Genomic DNA, 19,360 nt, shown 5'->3' with positions numbered 1-19,360 from the left:
GGAGTGATCTGGGGACGATTTGGTATGCTTTAAAATAATCCTTGGGGAAATGCTCCTGTAAGAGGTACCTGAGAACAATGAGGAGAGAAAGCTTACGTCAGGGAGAAGAGGACTCATAGGTCCCTCAATTCAGCTGAGGGAATAAATGAGCCCCCAAATGGATCACCTCCATAGGAGAAACATCACAGAAAATGAAAATGGGAAAGGATCAGGCTAAAATTTGTTATGTCAAGCAGGTTTTATCTCTATTTCCAAGTCTGATCAATTGGTAGTGGCTCCCTGGAGCACTTTGTCAAGAGAGATTGTGAAGCCGTTTCTAAGCTTAGAGGGAATGTGTGTGATTGATTAGTTATGTCTGCCATGGGCGAAGGAGGAGGAGGAGGAGGAGGGAGAGAATCAGATGCATCCTTGCAATTTCTGCTTAGTCAGTGATTGTGAAGTTACACAAGTTCCACTGCAGAAAAAAGACTTGGTCATTCCCACTAAGTATCATCTCTTTCCTGCTATTTCCAATCAGGAAAGGGTTTTCCATGTGAACAATAATTTAAACTCATTGAGATATTATGTTTACACTGCTAAAGATGGTTGCTATGCCAGAACATCTCAAATACTTCCCTGGTGGAAATCCAGACCTGCTGTCCTTGTGCATTCTGCATCACAGACTTTCTTAGCTGGGTCTTCCATACTCCTTGCTTTGCCCAATTTTACAAGAGAGAAGGAAGGGCAGTAAGCAGCTGTGCCTCTTTCCTGTTCCACTCAAGGCCTCAACTGCCAGGCATTTCCATTCCTGCTGCAGCAATCTCAAGTTTTCAAATACAAAACAATGAGCTGTACTTCATAAAACGTCTGGTGGGCCTGCCTTCAAAGAACAAACTCTATATAAGTACCAAATTAAAAAACAAAAGAAGATTGGTGTGCTTAAATGTAATTGAGAGGCTCATTGCCAATCAGCCATGTCTGTTCATTCAAGTGAGTGCCTGTCAACACTTTGTTGGCCTCATTTGACTTACTGCATGTATGTGAAAGAAATAAACTGCACTACAGAATACTTTTAAAGAAATTCAGATTTTTCTCCAGTTTAGATTTCCCATTCTTTACTTTAGTAAATTTTTTTTTTGGTAGCTTCCTTGTCTACCTCACCACCACCCCCCCTTACTTCTTTCTTTCTAACAGCTCCCAGTTTTGGTTGAGGATGCATGTTGGTCTAGGGAAACTGATTTTACCCCAGTTATAGAGAGAAAGCATATGACTGACCAATGAGAGCATTTGTTCTGCCTGACCACAGTGATTGGCTCAATGTTGGGCATGTGACTGTAGCCATCCAATTAGAGTCATACCTAGGACTTTTGCTGGGAATAAAGACGGCATCTCTTTTATTAGTGGGAACTATGTAGCTCTTGAAAGTGATCCTAGAGTGAAGAAGAGAGCCAGCCTTAGGAGAAGACAACTCTGAAGAGAACATTGTGAAAAACAAAAAAAGCCCTTGGTGACGTTATTCAGCTGCTCTACCTGTGGATTTTTCAGGCAAATGAATCAGTATATCTTCTCTATTGTTAAAGCCAGTATTAATTAGCGTTTTTCTTCTCTGGTCCTCGTAATGCTAACTGATACACCCAGTCAATCTGAATCAGGAGAATCCATTTCATTGGCACTCTCTTTGTTTTTTATGACTCAACTTTTCCTTTTCTAATTTTTTTTTGTGACCGAGATTTGGGAAGCTGGGTAATAAACAGCTGATAATGATTGGGATGAAAATCTCAGTCATGTTCCAAGGGATGCTTTGGAAAAGAATATGCATCTTCTGAATAAATACCATTTACATGATGCTAACAGGAAGGGAACAAGAAATAGGCTGGTTTTGTTGTAGAGGAAAATGCCTGTGTACTATGGGGAGGAATTAATTATGCAAAATAGTGAAATATGTGCAGACAAATGCTAATTTGTCAACCTGTAAACTGAGCTTCCTAAATCTTAGTTTGCAATAAATTGAGTCATTTTCAAATATATTAGGCAAATGAGCTGAAACCCTAGTATAATATATGTATTTAATCCTGATGCCCATGCACGTACTACTTTCCATGGGATACGAACCATCTGACCTCCGGGGCCAGATTTTATTACATCTTCTGTAAATACATCAGTGAATATTTCAGTTTCTTGTTTCTGACACAGTAACAGCATAGCTGCTCAGAGACTAAAACGGGATAATGAAACTGAATCACAGATTTACACATGTGAGGGGGATGCAGAGAAGAGTCTATCCAGCTAGCTTTCCAGGCAGCCCTGGAAGTGGACACAGTGACCTTTGATCTAATACGCCTTTAGGAATTTCCCTTGCAGATCAGAGCAGAAAATATAGCAAGCTCCCTGAAGACAGTTTAAGAAGGAGTAACTAGAGACAAACTACTCCTGGGCAAATAGCTTCAGAGTCTCGTACAGAAGTGAAAGATGCAGGAGAGGAATGGATAGAGACTACGACAGGAAGCTGTTGGTTTGAAATTGCCTTTGTTCATCTCAGTATGCAGTTAGCCATGTCTGGATGTCATGGCCTAGACCCAGACGCTGGGCGAGGGTTGGGACTCTAACACTTCTTGCTTCCAGCCTCAGGAGAGCTACAGAGCCCCCCGTGGAATTGGGTTAGCCCTGCAGGAAGAACAAAGCAGCCCTGGAAGTTTGAGTGTTCCTCTTGGAGCCTTCCCTGGCTGTTTAGACACTCCAGTGGTAAAGGAGAAATTAACAGATGTCTCAGAAATACCATTGGAGGACATCACGGAGAGGACGTGATCGCTGGTGAACCTGCAAGCTGGACCCTGGCAGTCAGAGGCTCCTCGCCCCTCCTGTCCCTGGAATGTACGTTCTGACCCCCGTTCCCACAGCGGGAGCCATATTCAAGGACTCAGCCTTGAGAGAGTCGTGTTGCCAAGACCATCTGGACGGCGTACATGACTGAACCCAGTTAAGGCCTCTACATAAACGTTTAAGATTCTGGCGGGCAGGTGCAGAGGTCTGCTCGTCCCAGACAAGCCTTGTATGTAAGTTTCCTTGCTTATTCAACCTGCCATTAACCAGTGTGGCGCAGTCTGCCTCTTTCTTGGGTCTCTCCTTGTCCTCTGTGTACAGGGGTAGTTTGGGATTTCAACAGGGAGAACTCCTGAGTTTGCGAAGCAACAAATGTACTTGATGAAGTCATCTTGGGTAGGAGTAATTTCAGTGTTAAAAATGAAACAGGAGGAAAAAAATACAGCAAGGGCTCTTAACTCCTCTCTGTTCCCTTGCCAACATGGTTCTGGGAACAGGTCTGGTGAGAGAAGTCACTGGACACTAGGTGTCCTAATTGCATTACTTTAGGTGAAAAGACCTTTTCCTCTTTCAGATGCAGCTCCGCCTGATGCCACAGTCACCAACTCACTCCCTACCACCCCCCCACACACACCCTGCCACCAACAAAGGCTCCCATCTTCCCCTTCCTGTGCAGACAGTACGGGTGCAGTGCCCATCACCTAGGAAAGCCATGCAGGGGCAGGAAGAAACTTGCAGGGGGTGTGAAGGCCCCTTGGACCTCGAAAAACTCTGGTCATCATTTATATTTAGAAAAGGATATTTTTCAGAGCTTCTCTTTTCCAAAAATATATTTTATTTTTGAATAAGCAATTAATGCACATGGTTTAACCTCCAAGTTTTGAAATGATGCACAAAGAAAACAAAAGTCTCCCTTCCACCCCAATCCTCATCAAAAACCTTCCCTTTCCAGAGGCAACCCAATGTTATTGGTCTTTTCTGTAGTCTTCCTGTAGAATTTTAAGCATTTACCATCAGTGACAAGCATATATGTAGTCCCATTGTTATAGAAATGGCAACATATTGTACATACTCTTCTGCATTGCTTTTTTCACTTCCTGAAGATAATTTCATATCAGTATATAAAGCACTTCCTTATACTTTTCATGGCTGAATACTATTCCACTCTGAATGTACTATAATTCCTTTAACAACTTGCCCACAAATTGGCATGTAGGTTGCTTCCGTTGTTTTGCTGTTCAAACAAAAACGCTGTATCAGTGGAATAATGCAGTGTGTAACCTTTTGAGATGGGCTTTTTATATGCAGTGTAATTCCCTTGAGATTCATCCAGCTTGTTGCCTATCAATAATTAGCTCCTTTTTATTGGTGACCAGTAGTTCATGATATGGATGTGTACCATCACTTAAATATTTATCATTGAAGGACATTTGGTTTTTTAAATTTTGGGGCTATTACGAGTAAGTTACTATGAACGTTCATGTACAGGTGTTTATGTGAACATAGGTTCTCATTTCTCTGGGATAAATGCCTAAGAGTGCATTTCTGGGTCATTTGTAATCGTATGTTTACTTTTTAAAGAAACCGCCAACCTTTTCCAGAGTGGCTGTACCATTTTACATTCCAACCAGCAGTGGATGAGTGACCCAGTTTCTCTGCATCTTCATCAGCATTTGGTGTGGTTACTATTCTTAATTTTAACTATTCTGATATGAATATAGTGGTATCTCACGGTGGTTTTAATTTGTGTTTCCCTAATGGCTAATGACGCTGAACACCTTTTAATGTGTTCATTTGCCTTCTGTAGATCCTCTTCAGTGAAACGCCTGTTCATGTATTTTGCCCATTTTCAAATTGGATTTTTTGCTTTTTGCTATTGAGTTCTGAGTTTCTCTGTATGTTCTAGATACCACTCCTTTGTCAGATATGTGCTTTGCACATATTTTCTTCCAGTCTTTAGCTTGTCATTTTATTTTCTTACGAGTGGCTTTCACAGAGCAGAAGTTAGTTTTTATGAGATCCAACTGATCAGTTGTTTTTTTTTTTAATTTAGAAAGAAAATCAAGAAACGTGACATGTATACGACCCCAATGTGATGGTTGAAAAGTGCACATTCTTAACACATTCTATAGCAAAGTGTCAATAGAAATTGAGAACTGTAAGTGCCGTGATAGTGGCCTGGAAACAGGCCTGAGACGGCTCACCAGGGCCATATAGTTCTTCCCATTTTACAGATTAAGGACCCTGTACCTTGCCTTCACTTTTAGTTCAAAGACCTCTTCATGATCCCACGGTGAACAAACTTCTGTGTGTATTTAGGCAGCATGATATAGTCGGTCACATAATTATTCTGTTTGTTTTTACCATTTAGAAGACATGTGAAACCTTACCAATTCCCCAAGCCAATGGCATCTTTCCTTCCTTTGAACTCACTTCCAACCTGCTTTTTAAGAAAATAGCACCTAACATTTTCCCATTAAAATTATTTATGATGTGATGTGATAAGTAAGTATGGACTCCAAAGGCACCCCAGCTAACCTATCCCAGCCTCAGCAACTGTGGATACAGGAAGGTTTCAAGATACACAAATTGAGCACATGGAATTTTTAAAAGATGAAAGGCCTTACAGAGATATTAACATATAATGGCATTTGATTATATGTCGAGAGAAAGGCCTTTCTCGAAGAGAGAATGTTATATGGAATCAGGATGGTCTTGGATCATTCAAGGTCACTAGAGCCCCCAGCCTGAGGTCTGAGCCTGTCTCTTGTTTTACAGGAAAAGTGGGTACCTGCAATCCAAGCTGGCAGTGCTCGTTTTGTTTCTAGACTGGCCTCTGTTGGTTCTTGCTTTGGCAAAAAGCTGAGCCTTTGGTGCACCTTCTTCTCCATGCCCAGGGTCTGGGAAGGCTCTGGAGGAAGCCACCTCTAAGAGTGGAGCTCTCCCCCGCCATGCTGTGTGATTATCAACTTAGCTCAGGCAGAAGCATCCTGCCTACTTGGCAAATCCTGAAAGGATGGCTGGGAGGGTCCAGTGCCCCTGGTGAGCCACCTCCAGCCTGTTTCCAATCCACTATCAGGCAGCTCTGCGGGAGCCGTGTTAAGAAGCAGAGATGTGCGCTCTGTCCTGGTCCTGCAATGCCACCAGGAGATTTTGAGTGCCCAGGCTGCTGGCAGAGCTGTCCTACAGAGTGGGGTCGCCCAGACCAAGAACCCTCAGTCTGGGGAGAGGCCACCAAAGACTGAGCTGTCCAAAATGCCTGTCCCAGGGAAGGCGTTAGGAGAGGTTGCTGGGGAAGCACCTGGGGAAAGAGCCAGAGGTCTCTGCACCTCTTATTCCAGGAAGAGGACATCTCTGAGGACAGAACTGAATGGGCCCAGCCCACCCCGCAAGGCTGCCATGATCTGTGGCCCAGGAAACACAACAGAAGGTCAGCAATCACCGCTCCCCACTTTTGTGATAAAGGGGAGGATCCATGACTTGGACGCACTCCCATTTGCCCCAAGGAACCCACAGCACGTTCCTGGCATGATCCCGTCTCCGGAAGCCCTGCAGGTGTTTGATGCGGATGCCTGTGGCTGAAACTCGGGGTCTTTTCTTTCCTGGCCGGGCTGGGACCCAGGCCCATCACCACTGCCTTGGCCTCCTCTCCACTCCTGCTGACGCTGCATTCCTCCCTGTGTCTTTGCTGCATCCGCCACCTGGCCTGGCTCCTGGCCGAGCCTGTCCAGCTTCACCGTCTGCCATGCGGGCACCTCATCCTCCTCCCAGCAGGCCTTGTGTCTCCGGAGACAGTGTCCAAACCCCAGGGGATCAAGGGCACTTCAGGGAAGCAAGCCAGCCCTGCTGGCAGCCCAACCAGTGACTCCACCTTCCTAGCTGGGCAGCGATGCCTTGTGTTGACTTAATTCTGTGTATTATAATTATAGAGAGATGGTCTAGAAGGGGAAATCAAGCTGCTTGTTTAAGAGTCTCTGTCCCCATCCTGTTTCCTCTTTTCTCTCTGCTTCAAGTCCCCATAGTCATTCATGTCAGAAAGAGGGAGTTTTTCTTTAACTTCTTTCCTACCTGCCCAGACTTCCTTTACTTAAAGCTCTCGGAGCTGGCTGGCTGTGTTAAGTGAGAACTAGGGAATTTAGAACATCAGTCCTTTCCCAGAAGTGCCCCTCTCTCAACCCTGCTGTATACTTCGCTCAGCTCTCTATTTTGAAGCTCAGAAGCTTTCTCTTTGCCTCCCTCCCCAAACAGTCCCTATGCCTTTCCTCCCCATGGGACCAGCCCCCTCTCTTCCCCAGGTGGGTTAATGCCTTGAGCCTATCAGGGAACAGGTCATGGACGCAGACGGACAAAAGGGAAAAGCACATTAATATTTAAGAAGCTTGTCACTATTACATGAGAAAAAGAGACTCTCTTCCACCAGCACGTGCACACACACACACACACACACACACACACACACACACGCCTCCCTGTTCTCTGTCTTGCTGAACCCTCTGGGGCCTTTAGAGATCAGGATGAAAAAACCTCGAATAGGGTTGCCAAGGAAAACCTCAGGTCCTTTAATTGGGAAAAGGAGGGGGGTGTCTATGCTCCTGGGGATGTTGTGTTTCTCAATCTAGGTTCTACTAATAAAAAGTATAGACTGGTGTCCATGGCAGGAAGTCTTGGTCGAGGCAGACCGCTCCCCTGGGACCATGCAGACTCATGCCCGTAACCACGCTCTGCTCAAAGACTATGGCTTTGCCTGTAGGGCCCTGCTTCTCTCATCCCTCCTGGACCTGAGGACCATGGTCATCCTTCTCCACATCTCCCTCACCCGGGATCCTTCCTCCAGTTTTGCACTCCCCACCGCCTCCTGCTTCTCTTGGTGATGGCTGTCCCTTGTTCATTTCCCTGGTCCAGCCTGGATCCATCAGTGAGGACATCTGCGTGCTTTCCCCAGGCCCAGCCTTTCTCTTGCGTTCTGATTATTCCATTTTGACAAGAGCCATCTTGGCCCATCCACATTCCAAGCATTGCCTGGAATTTTATCACCAGACCAGGCTAAGTGACAGGTGGAAAAGAACGGGAGGAGACGGGGAGCCACGCGGCAGTCAGTGGTTGTCAGCCGTACCGTTTTGAATAAGACTGTCCTGAATTTCAGTATCTTTTTAAAAACGTACCTGTTCTCTGGGAAATAGGCAGCAAACCCCAAACAGCATTTGCCCTCGTATTTGGGAAGGAGGAGGTATAGGTGGGTCTGGGGAGGAGGTGGTATGCTTGTTACAGACCTTTAGTCTCATCTGTAATGTTTTAGTTTTTCTTAAAGAAGAATGTATTCACACATTATTTGGGAAATTTAAAGATAACAAATAATAAATTTGGTAATTAAAAAACATTTTTTTATTGACGTATAATATAGTTGATTTACCATATCATGTTAGTTTCAGGTGTATAGCACAGTGATTCATTTATATATATATATATATATATATATATATATATATATATATATATATATATATATATCTTTTCAGATTCTTTTCCCTTATAGGTTATTACAAAATATTCAGTATAATTCCCTGTGCTATACAGTAGGTCCCTTGTTGGTTATCTATTGTATATATAGTGGTGTTTATATGTTAATCCCAACCTCCTAATTTATCCCTCCCCCACCCCCTTTCCCCTTTGGTAACCATAAATTTGTTTTCCATTTGTCTCAGTTTTTTAGATTCCACATATAAGTGACATCATATGATATTTGTCTTTCTCTGCCTGACTTACTTCACTTAGTATGGCAATCTCTAGGTCCATCCATGTTGCTGCAAATGGCATTATTTCATTTTTTTATGGCTGAGTAATATTCCGTTGTATATATGTACCACATCTTCTTTATCCATTCATCCGTTGATGGACATTTAAGTTGCTTCCATGTCTTGGCTATTGTGAATAGTGCTGCAATGAATATTGGGGTGCATGTATCTTTTCAAATTACGGTTTTCTCCAGATATATGCCCAGGAGAAATTTAAAGATAAAAAACAATAAGCTTAGTAATTTTTTGGAAAATTTAAAAAAATGGATAACAGGCACAGAATCTCTGTATATAACATAATATGTGGATGTTGGTATATATACTAGAGATAATGCACTGTCTGATGTGATCTGTTCACAGGCTAATCTTGTCTGCACTGGACCGGGACCGTATCCTGAATCCCTTTGCATCTCTAGCATGAACCACGGGCACTGGGCTGCACTGGCCCTCAAGAACAGTTTGTTGAGCCACAGGTAAAGGAAATCATCAGCTTTCTTAGGGGTGGTGATCTGAAGAGTGGGAGCAAGGAAGGGACGACTGGGCTGAAGTGAAGACAGAGGACCCGGCTCTCGCTGTGATCCCTGTGTTTCCTGGACGTGAATGGCAAGGTGTTTGGGTGCTAATTTCTTGCCCCCTATGCTCCCCGTAAGCTGGCCCCCCGTGTGACTGCAGGGAACACCTTGGCAAAGAGCCTTCTTCAAAGTGTCTCAGCATGATGGGGAGCGGGCATCGCTGCCAGTCACGGAGGACATGTGTTTCCGGAACCACTGAGTTCCAACCAGTAGCCTCGCCGAGTTCTGGCAATCTGCGTGTGAACTGTGCCCTACTGCAAAGTGTACCCAGATTGGGGGCGGGGGGCGGTCACCCCCTCCTTTGAAACTGCTGTTCCTCTCCATTTGCTGCTGCAGATGCCAACACAATTCTTGTTGCATTAACTTGGCTGGGAGAGTGAGGAAATGGCAGCAGCATTAATTAAAAATAATGTGCCACCAAGGAGGTAGCTTGAGCTCACTCCCTCTCTTAGTATTCCTCTCGATTCCTTTCCTTCCAGCTTGCGGCTGACGCGCTATAGGTGCCAGGGAGGGGAACCCGCGATGTTCAGTAGAAAGATGACAGAAGAGTGAGAGATTAGAGAGAGGGGCTCCAAATGTGATGAAAATGTTCAATCTTAGAGGTATCTGTAAGGCAGATTTTTGAAGGCACTAAAAAGAATAGTAAAAAAATCAGGGGGAAAGAATTGGATTCCTGAAGTTACGGGGACAAGGGAAGGATTGGCAGAAAGTGGTATAAGTGGATACTTTTAAAAAACAATAAAGAGAAGAAATACCATTCTACAAGAAGAAGGACCAGGTCTCTTTGTAGAAATGACTGAGTCAATGGTTGGGGCAGGAAATGTATAACTTTGTAAGAAGTTCTTACAGTGCTGAAAAGTAAAGCAGTTTGTTCAAAAACAAACAACCTAAAACCCCAATGGCGGCGTGTGTGCCAAATGGACACAAGAACCAACTGAAAGAGCTCGTGACGGGCAAAGCTGGGGCAACTTGAACAAGAAAATGAATGACATAGTGTCGGATTATAGCCCAAAGTATAAGTATCCATGAGTCCATACTGATGTAAATAAATGATTGAATATATACGTAAGTGGAAGAGAAAAGACAAATCTCTTGTGCAGAAGAATTCCGAATAATTGAGGTTTTGTGCACCCGCTTCATGGAGGTGGAGAGTAAATTTCCACTCCTTACATGTGACCTGTGCTTGGTGACTTCCTTCCAAAGAGTACGGTATGCATAACTTTATAGTGGAGAAATCTGACAAAACACTGCCTCCGCAGCGGTTATCGAGGTCAACGTCATTATGGTTAAATCACATTAATAGCTTGTATCCTTGATATGATGAGAATGATACTTCACCTCGGTGACCTCCCTGCCTCAAACCCATAACTCCAGTCTACCCATGAGAAATACCATCAGAGAAACCCAAGTGGAAGGACATTCTACAGAATACCTGACCCATACTCCCCCAATCTGTCAAAGTCATCAAGAACAAGAAATGTCTGAGAAAGTGTCACAGACCAGAGGGGCCTAAGGAGACGTGATGGCTAAATGTAACGTGATATCCTAGATGGGGTCCTGGAACAGAAAAAAGGACAATAGGGGAAAAACTAAAGATATCTCAATAGAGGTTGGACCTCTGTTAACAGTAAAGTATTAGTATCGCTGCTTGGAACCATCAGCGTCCACTACAGTGTGAAAGGGAGTCCAGACTGAAAAGAAAAACCCTTACAATTGCCATCCCAGCCCAGAAGCTTCACAATCACCTTCACAGCCATGCTTACGTTGTAAAAAATTATGGCTGTTGCAAGCTGTGGTTTTTCAATTTAATGCTGTTCTAAATGCCTGTACTTTCAGGTAGTCTCCTTTGGAAGTGAAAGCAATATTTTCAGCATTCCAATGTGTTTGTTCTAGGCTTGTTGACAGAGTAGGATGACTGAGCCGTAGAAGGAAAGAAGCAAATTTGGGGAAGGATCCATGGAGTTGACATATGCATTATTCAAAATTAAACAATCCTCGTAAACCCATGTGTCCCCCCTGCTGCCCCCTACAAAGTGTGTTATTTCTTTTCCTGAATAACATTTTCCTCTTAATGCTGAATTAATAAAGTTATTTTCATTTCATTATGTCTGGCTTTCAGGGTACTTTCTAATAAATTCAGTCTTTATCAGTTAGAAGCCGCCTTCTGTTTCACATGTTGTCTCCTGCATGGCCTTTTGTTTCCTAATCAATATCACAACTTCTAAATGAAGCGAGGAAAGGATTTTGTTGTCTCAAACCCCATTCGGTGCGTGAGCGAATCAGAAGCGAGCTGGGGCTGCCACCTCTTCCTTTGTTGTGTTCACCAATTAAAAGGTGTTACTCTCTTGGTAATAAAGTGTCACCTTGTCCCTCCAGGTCCTCACTGTGGCCTCCTTTGATCTCACTCCTTGTTTAATTTGCCAGCTGGCATCACTGTGGTCTCAGATTCCAAAATTGTCCAGGGCCCCCACTTAGGTCAAAGCCCTTCTCTGTTGGAGGGAAAACGTTGAAACCCTTCCATCCTTTACTCCTAGCTGGCTGTCGCTGGAGCTGATCACACAGTCAACTGCCACACAGAGCTAATTTCAGAAACTTCTTAAAAGAGTTGTTCTTCAAGGGCAGCTGTCCGCACAGGGGCTGTGTCCTCAGGCATGTTTATACACCAAAAGGGAGAGTAGGGTCCAGAAACAAATAGTGTAGCAAGAATATATAATCACATTAGTTCAAATACCCAGATAATTGATTGAATAAACTGGATAACTGCCACGATGCTTCTCTTCCCCATGCAACCACGCACAAAGCTAGTGAGGAATTCGGGAAGACTGAAATATCATTAGAGGACAGGGGTGTGCTTTGAAAACAGCACGTTCCTCGCTGCCAGAACTGGTTGGGTTTGACTTTTGATCCAGCCCTTATGTTTTTGCATAACTGGGAGATTTGGCAGCGTGAGAAAAATGAACGCTTTTATTGAACTTCTGCGTTTCCGATACTTTACCATCCGTGGTCTCATTTAATCCTGTGTTGTATGAAAGGCCAGAATTACCTTCTCTATTTTACAGCAAAAGAAACTCTGCCCCAGGAGGTCACATACTAGTCACCGAACTAGTAAAAAGTAACCCAAGGACTGGAATTTAGGTCTTCTGAACTCAGTTCTTAGAGTTTTCGTCCTTTCGTAATGTTTTCATTTTTTCTTCTGGGGTCTGAATTCATTTGATTGTCTGATGAAATGTCTCCTAAAAATAGCATGCATGCACGCAGGCACACACAATTTTGCTATAATTTCAAGAGGTTCCCCATCACCCCCAGGTTGAGAACCACTGTCCTACACTGTGCCATCTCTATAAAGGTGATAGAGTAAAAAACCAGGAAATTCAGAGATAGGACAATAAGCAATTTGAAGATGAGAATCAAGACCAAATTCCCAAGTTCTTTGCCAAATATTCTTTCTTCTCCTGGAATATATTATCTCTCAGAGGGACTGGCGTATCCTGAAATTAAATGTGTTAAAAATTACCTTGGGGGGTTATAGGCAGCAATGGGAACGTATTGATGGAAAATAAAAACCTGAGAAGATACTGAACTGAAAGAATGAGAAGCAGGGTAAAATGAAAAGGAATAAACAGAATGGCCAATTAGATAGTTTCGATCATGAACACTGTGCGACCAGCACGTTGTGCATATTTATGAAATCCGTTGCTGGGAGAGGGGCTGTGGTGGAAGTGATGCAGGAAATTGAGTGTGGTTACCTAAACGGGCTCATGGAGGCCAAGTGGGTACAGCCTGTGGTCACCCTTGGCCTGGTGGGATCCATCCCACGCATCACTTTCACCTCTAGCTATTTCCCCCTGCAAGCCCCGGCGAGCCCGTTCTTCGGAGTCGATAGTTGCTCTTGCTGAAAGCTTGGAAGCCACTTGTTGGCTAGGGCACCCGTCACTGTGATTAGACCCGGTGGCAATGTCTTGCCCTTCCTGTCGGTTCTCATGCACGTCCTTCTTCCTAACTGCTAGATGGACCCCGACTCATCATGCTTCCTGCTCTGAGGTCTTCCAGGTCTGCTGGGTTTAATTCACTGCCCTGCTGTGACCTCCCTCTCTGGTGTAACCTCTCTGGACCGACTGGCCGGTTCTAAATGAACCCTCTGCTTCACTCCTCCCGTGTGATTCCACTGAGCTTGTGGACGTTCTGAAAGGCCTGAACACAACTCCAATGTTGTCTGTCTCAGGATAACCCTGGCCCCGGTTTCTCTCTTTTGATCTGTAGTGTCTACAACCCAGGAGCTATCTCTGTCACCACACCAGTGCCACCATGGCCTTGTCCTTCAGCACCTGGTGACTCCTCGGATAGAAAGATTTGGAAGGAGTTCATCTCCACTCCCCAAGCTTGGGCTTCTAGGAGATAGAGTTGGGGCTGGGAGCTGGGATATGAAGGTAAAATCGAACAGGCACCATCAGGGGCTGAGCCAGGACTTGAAAAATAAGTTGGAAAATCAGACCCTCAAGCCAAGGTCAAGAAATAGTTCTCAGGCTCTCTGGCCAACTATCTCCAGAAGTTCCTTCGCCGAGCATCTTCAGGCCAGCCCTCCCTCCTTTAATTGCTTCCTGGCTCCTGCAGGACCTATCTGCACACTGGTTATGTCTGAAGATGGGGTTATTCAATGTCTTGATCAAGACTGAGCATGTCAGAATGGACCTCTGTCCACAGAAGTCATTCCAGGATCAAACTAGTAATTTTGAAAATTGATGGGAGTTAACAACAACAAAATTGGTCCTTTCAGCCCAGTTACCTCAGTTATTTTAATGATGGCATCCGTCTCTTCAGTGATTCACCCTTAGCTTGGCACTCACCCAACAGATGGTCCATCCAGATAGTGTCTACATTCTGAAACAGAATCAAGAATTGCTGTTTATTCATTTGTCTATATTAATGACCAATTTGTGCCCAGTCAATTGGATTAGATCAGTGGGTTAGATCCAATTAGTGAATTCAATTTTTTTTCCCCTTTAAAGGAAAAAGCTACCCCAACCATTTTTAGCGGGTTGTTTTAAATCACATGTACCTATTCTACTGAAGGCACTACTGCCTATGGCAGGTTTAACTTCCTGGAAGTCGGAAACAGAATTCAAGGTAACCCATGTGACACAATAGACACAAAAGGCATGATCTAAAGGTAGGACGCAGAAGTATGAAAAACAGTTTGTACTGACACAGAACACAGGTTGATACGAACCCTATGCCATCTATGTCTAATGCGCTCGTAACAGGCTTCCTAGTTTTATAGGGAAATATATTTTTGTATGTTAATCCCTGGTGGTTTGGAATAAAATATCAATAAATTACAACCGAAGAGAAAATGGAATAGCAATGCACAGAATCTGCACATGAATATCTGAGAGAGGCTGTATGATGATTATCTTTGGCATTCGTTTGGCAAACACTTCATTATCACTTTCCTCGGGAAGTGCTAACCCCGGTGTGCATTTCTTCTAGCTGTAAATCAGTGACGTCTTTCAGTAAAAAGCACATAATGACCAATGACGTTGGTGTCCCTCACCCTCTCACCCCCTTCCTTTCATAAATGTTTCTGTTTGGGGCAATAACGCTGTATAATTGGAACAGAATTCTAAAACCACACCTACATAAAGTAACAGAACTATGCTTGAACCACTATGACTGTCGCCTCTCACTGAGCTATTAGGCAAATAGGATTTATTTCTCGTACTAATTCCAGCTATAGTTAATCTCTGCTGGCCATTTGGAGCTTTGTGTGTGGAAGGGCTTTCTGAGGCTATGCCTGGTCTCAGCAGGAAAGGGTTCGTTAATTGATTAGTGATGTCTGCTCTGGGCACAGGAGGAGGGCATCATAGCAGAGAACACTGTTACAGCCTGTCCTACCATAAGGAGTGACTGGATGCAATGTTATGTAGATAAATCACATTCCATAGATCCAGCTAAACGTCTCCTTTGAAAATGATTCGGTACAAGTTTACCCAGGAAACACACAACTAAAATGAGCTACTCTGTGACTCAGTACATGCTTGGGGATACAGAAGAGCTTTACCTACATTAAAAGGGGGGAAAGCCCCAAACTCTCAATCATTTAGTGTTGTAATGTGACCTTATTCTTAAGACAGTCACAATAGCTAGACCAATTCTAACAGTAGGGTTCTACGTCTTGGGCTTAAAAGTATAAAAGTGCATGCATCTTCACCTGTCTTTGCTAATAATGTCACAACAAACGTGGAGAAAACCACATTTGATAGCCCTAGATGATCACAGTAGGAAAGCAGCCCCTTAAGGAGAGCTTCTCAAGAAGCTGTTAAGATGTTGAGCTCACATGTGGCCCACACATTAGACTCTTCAATTGTGTTTCCAGCATGTCTCCAAGGTGCTTTGAATCTGCTAAGGCATCCTCCTGGTAGTGTAGCTCACGACCTAACTAAAAGAGTCTGTGTCCTAGGGAACTGCTGGACACTCAGCTCGGGGGAAAAACATTTCTGAAGTCTTCTCAAACCTTTTTATTTTTGCCTCTCAATCTCTGGTGTCCTAGCTCCAGCTGCCATGACAAGATACCGAAAACTGGGCGGCTGAAACAACAGGAATTTATTTCTCCCCTTTCGGGAGAGTGGAGATCCAAATCAAGGTGCCAGCAGAGTTGGTGCCTGGTGAGGGCTCTCTCCTTGGGTTGCAGACAGCTGCCTTCCTGCTGTGTCCTCACACGGCATGGGGATGGTGTTAGAGCTTCAACATATGAATTCTGGGGGGACACATTTAGTCGATCACATCTGGTATGTGGTAGAGGGAAGGCACTTCTATGAGGCCCTATGTAGGATTCCAGATTTCAAGTCAGAAAGCATAATTTATTTGTTTGTATTTTGGACTAGCACATAGTGGGTGCTCATTAAATATTTATTGAAGGGCTAATTGGTAGAATAAATGATAAAGAATGAATAAGTGAATGCAGAAGTGAGTTAACCTTGGGCCAGGCTAGGCACAGGGATAATTTGAGGTCATTTTTGCCCTCACTTGTCTGGCTAACCAGAGGTCTGCTTAGAAGAAAGTGTCTAGAGGATATGAATTCTTGCAAATTCTGAAATGCCACAATTCTAGAGTTCTAATTAGACGGGATGCAAACTTCCTTAACTCCATCTCTAGGTGGGGAATGCCAGGGGAAGGCAGTCCCTTTCCTGTGCTGCCTATTTGGAATCTCTTTTCTTTCTCTTGAGCAATTGCTTCAGTCTTGAAAAGGGTATAAAAAAAGAGTTACTCATTTCCAGTGTGACCTAAACTGCAATTCTCTAATAAAAGATGGCAAACGTGACCTCTCTTCCTTTCTTCTTCATCTGCACACGTTTTCATCATGTTTTGTACAGAGCACATCACCCTTCCATGCAGTAGGTGTATGGGTTGAATTGTGCCTCCCCTCTCCCACCCCCCAAATTCATATGCTAAAGTCCTCACCTCCAGGGCCTCAGAATGTGACCTTATTTGGAGAAAGAGGTAATAAAATTAAAATGAAGTGATCAGAGTGGGCCCTAATCCAATATGACTCATGTCCTTATAAAAAGAGGGGAACATGGAGACCAACATGCATACAAGTAGAACATCATGTGTACATAATGACAGCTATCTACAAGCCAAGGAGAGACACTTAGAGAAGATCCTGTACTCAGAAGGAATCAACCCTGCCAACACCTTGATTTCAGACTTCCAGCTTCCAGAATTGCGAGACAATCATTTTCTATTCTGCAAGCCACCTGGTTTGTGGTACTTGGTGATGGCAGCCCTGGCAAATTCATACAGCAGCTCATGAAGAATAGCTTCGGACATCTAGTGGCTGGCAGTTGCACCCAATACATTTCTGTTCAGCGTCTGTGCTGTGATCTGTGGATGGACTTAGCTGTCTGTTGTGTTGTAGTAAACCATCACAATACTGGATGGTTTCAAACACCTGCAACACCATCAGTCTGTCACTTCTCATGATTCGGTGGGTTGTCTGGGGCCGAGACGGATGATTCCTCTTCTGGCTTCACTTGGGTCCCATCCTTTGCTGCGTTCCGCTGGGGGCTCAACTGGGAATCAAATGCCAAAGGTGGCGTCTTGTCTCCCAGGGTCTTTCTCCATGTCATGGTGGTCTCGCTCCTCCTCACAGAGTATAACAGGCAGCCCACGCCTCTTACATGGCAGCTCGATCTCAAGAATGCAAAGGAAGACGGCGCCAGGCCTCTTAATGGCTAGACTCAGACTGGCTGGGCATCACTTCTGCCACGTGCCATCAGGCAAAGCCAGTCGAAAGGCTGGCCTAGCCTCAAAGGGAAGACAGACAGACGCCACCCCTTGTGAGAAGGAGTGGCCATCATCTGTCTACCATAGCTAGGTGGAAACCCTAAGTCAGAATGGAGACAGAAAATACATGCTATATCCACAGGATGCCTTTGGCTGCACGTAAGAAAAGCTCTGGATTCAAAGAGGCTTTGACATAAGAAACTTAATTCTCTTACGTTATTGGAAGATCGGAGTTGTGAGAGCCTAGGGCAAAGTTCCCTGAATGGCTTCATGATGTTCCTTCTGTCATCCTCAGTGTATCAGTCAGGATGGGTTAAGATACGCTGCAATAATAGACCCAATCCCAGTGGCTTTAAGAAGAGTTCAGTTTTACTCAGGCTACGTGTCCATGGTGGGGCCTCCTCACTGACATCGCTTCCAGGCTGACAAAGCCACTCCCACCTGGAGCATCGCTGGTCACCATGGCAGGAGAAAACGAGAGCTCTCCCATGTCTTAAAGCGGCAACTGGATGCTCTGGTTCAGAAATGACATGCACCATTTTTGCTCAGGATTTTTGACCAGTAGTACTAAGTCACTCTCCCCTCCTGCTCACTAATGGGCCAGGAATTGCAATTCTACAGTCTGCCTGGAAGGGCAGAGATATTTCTTGTGCAGCACTGATGACTATCAAACTGAATATCAATTTCAACTAATGACTGGTTTCTGTCCCCCCTGCCTCACCCCCTCAGCCCCCCATGGTCATAACCTCCACGGAAACAACACTTAAAAAAGAAGAGCAAGGAAAATTTCCCCAGAATCTCCCAACAGTTCCCGCACTTAGCATTGGCCAGAGCTGGATCACATATCCATTCTTAACTAATCTGGCAAGGGCAATGGGATTATTATGATTGGCTCAATGCCATTGGGATCCGTCTTCTAGAGCCAGGGATTGGGTCACTGTCTCCTGAGCCTACGAGCGCTCTGAAGTTGTATGTATAGGTGTTGAAAAAGATGATTCTTAGGCACTTTTTAATAAGTCACATCCGCAACAGAAAGATGCTTCCATACCGTCAACAATTCAGGTACTGAAACTAGAAGGAGAAAGTAGGGGAATGAATGTTGGTGGGCAACCAGCCTGGTCAGCTACAAAGGGCGAAGTGTCAATAAGATGTATAGTGTTTTGCATTCAATAAGAGTTAGAATAGATAACCCCTAACATCCTGTTCAATTCTGAGATCTGCTATTTTCTGTGAGTTTGTTGATGCTACCATCTATGAGCACAGAGGTTCAGAACATATTTGTGAGGGTGGTCTGAGGAACCAAAGTAATTTCCCTTACTTAATGCCACCGATCAAATTCTGTTAGAGTCCTACGCAAAGAAGGCATGTTTCTACCCATTGCTAGGAAGCTCCCAATTTTGGAATAATGATGGGGAGGTGAAAGCTCAGGGAAGAGAAAAGGAAGGGATTGGCTTTAAAATTGCACATAGTCTGAAGGTAAAAGATTTGTACTTATGATTCCCAAATGTATGTGTGTGTGTTACGATATATACTTTTATCTGCTCTCCTGAGCTTGTGCTGAATTGCACCACTTAGAGCTCTAAAAGGCATTTCCACATGACCATCACGAATGCTGTCCTGAACCTGCCCTTTGACCGCCAACTACCAGAAACCTACTTCACCCCTTCATCTTCTTTTACCTGGATTATCCGAAAGGCTTCCATATCTCTCTTCTCCCATCCAGTGTTCCTTACTCCAGTTGACTTAGAGATCCAGTGAACATGTAAACCTGACTGACTTCCCTTTGAGTAAAACCCACCAATAGTTCTCCATCAGCTGCAGAATAAATTCAAGTTCTTTGGCAGGGGATACAGCCCTCTTCTGCCAGCTTTATTTGGAAGACTCCCTCCAAGTTTATGCTCAGCTGCTGTCTCC

The 19,360-nt window shown here is 44.2% G+C and overlaps 1 protein-coding gene across 5 annotated transcripts in view; it reads left to right on the top strand.

The window, feature by feature from the left end:
- The window catches only part of ADPRM (ADP-ribose/CDP-alcohol diphosphatase, manganese dependent), a 388,290-nt gene that overhangs the window by 366,839 nt on the left and 2,091 nt on the right, over nt 1-19,360 (top strand). For 4 of the 5 annotated variants that reach the window (XR_013824979.1, XR_013824980.1, XR_013824981.1 and 1 more), the window contains one exon: nt 8,952-12,402. The gene's annotated coding sequence lies outside the window, so the exon portion shown is untranslated. Of the gene's footprint in view, nt 1-8,951; nt 12,403-19,360 lie in introns of those variants that run through there. The other variant, XR_013824978.1, reaches the window with a different exon arrangement.

Source organism: Stenella coeruleoalba (genome assembly GCF_951394435.1).
Source record: "Stenella coeruleoalba genome assembly, chromosome: 19".
In the NCBI taxonomy this organism is placed as follows: Eukaryota; Metazoa; Chordata; class Mammalia; order Artiodactyla; family Delphinidae; genus Stenella; species Stenella coeruleoalba.
The sequence above is the reverse complement of the archived record's forward strand: the minus strand, read 5'-3'. Positions and strand labels throughout refer to the sequence as shown.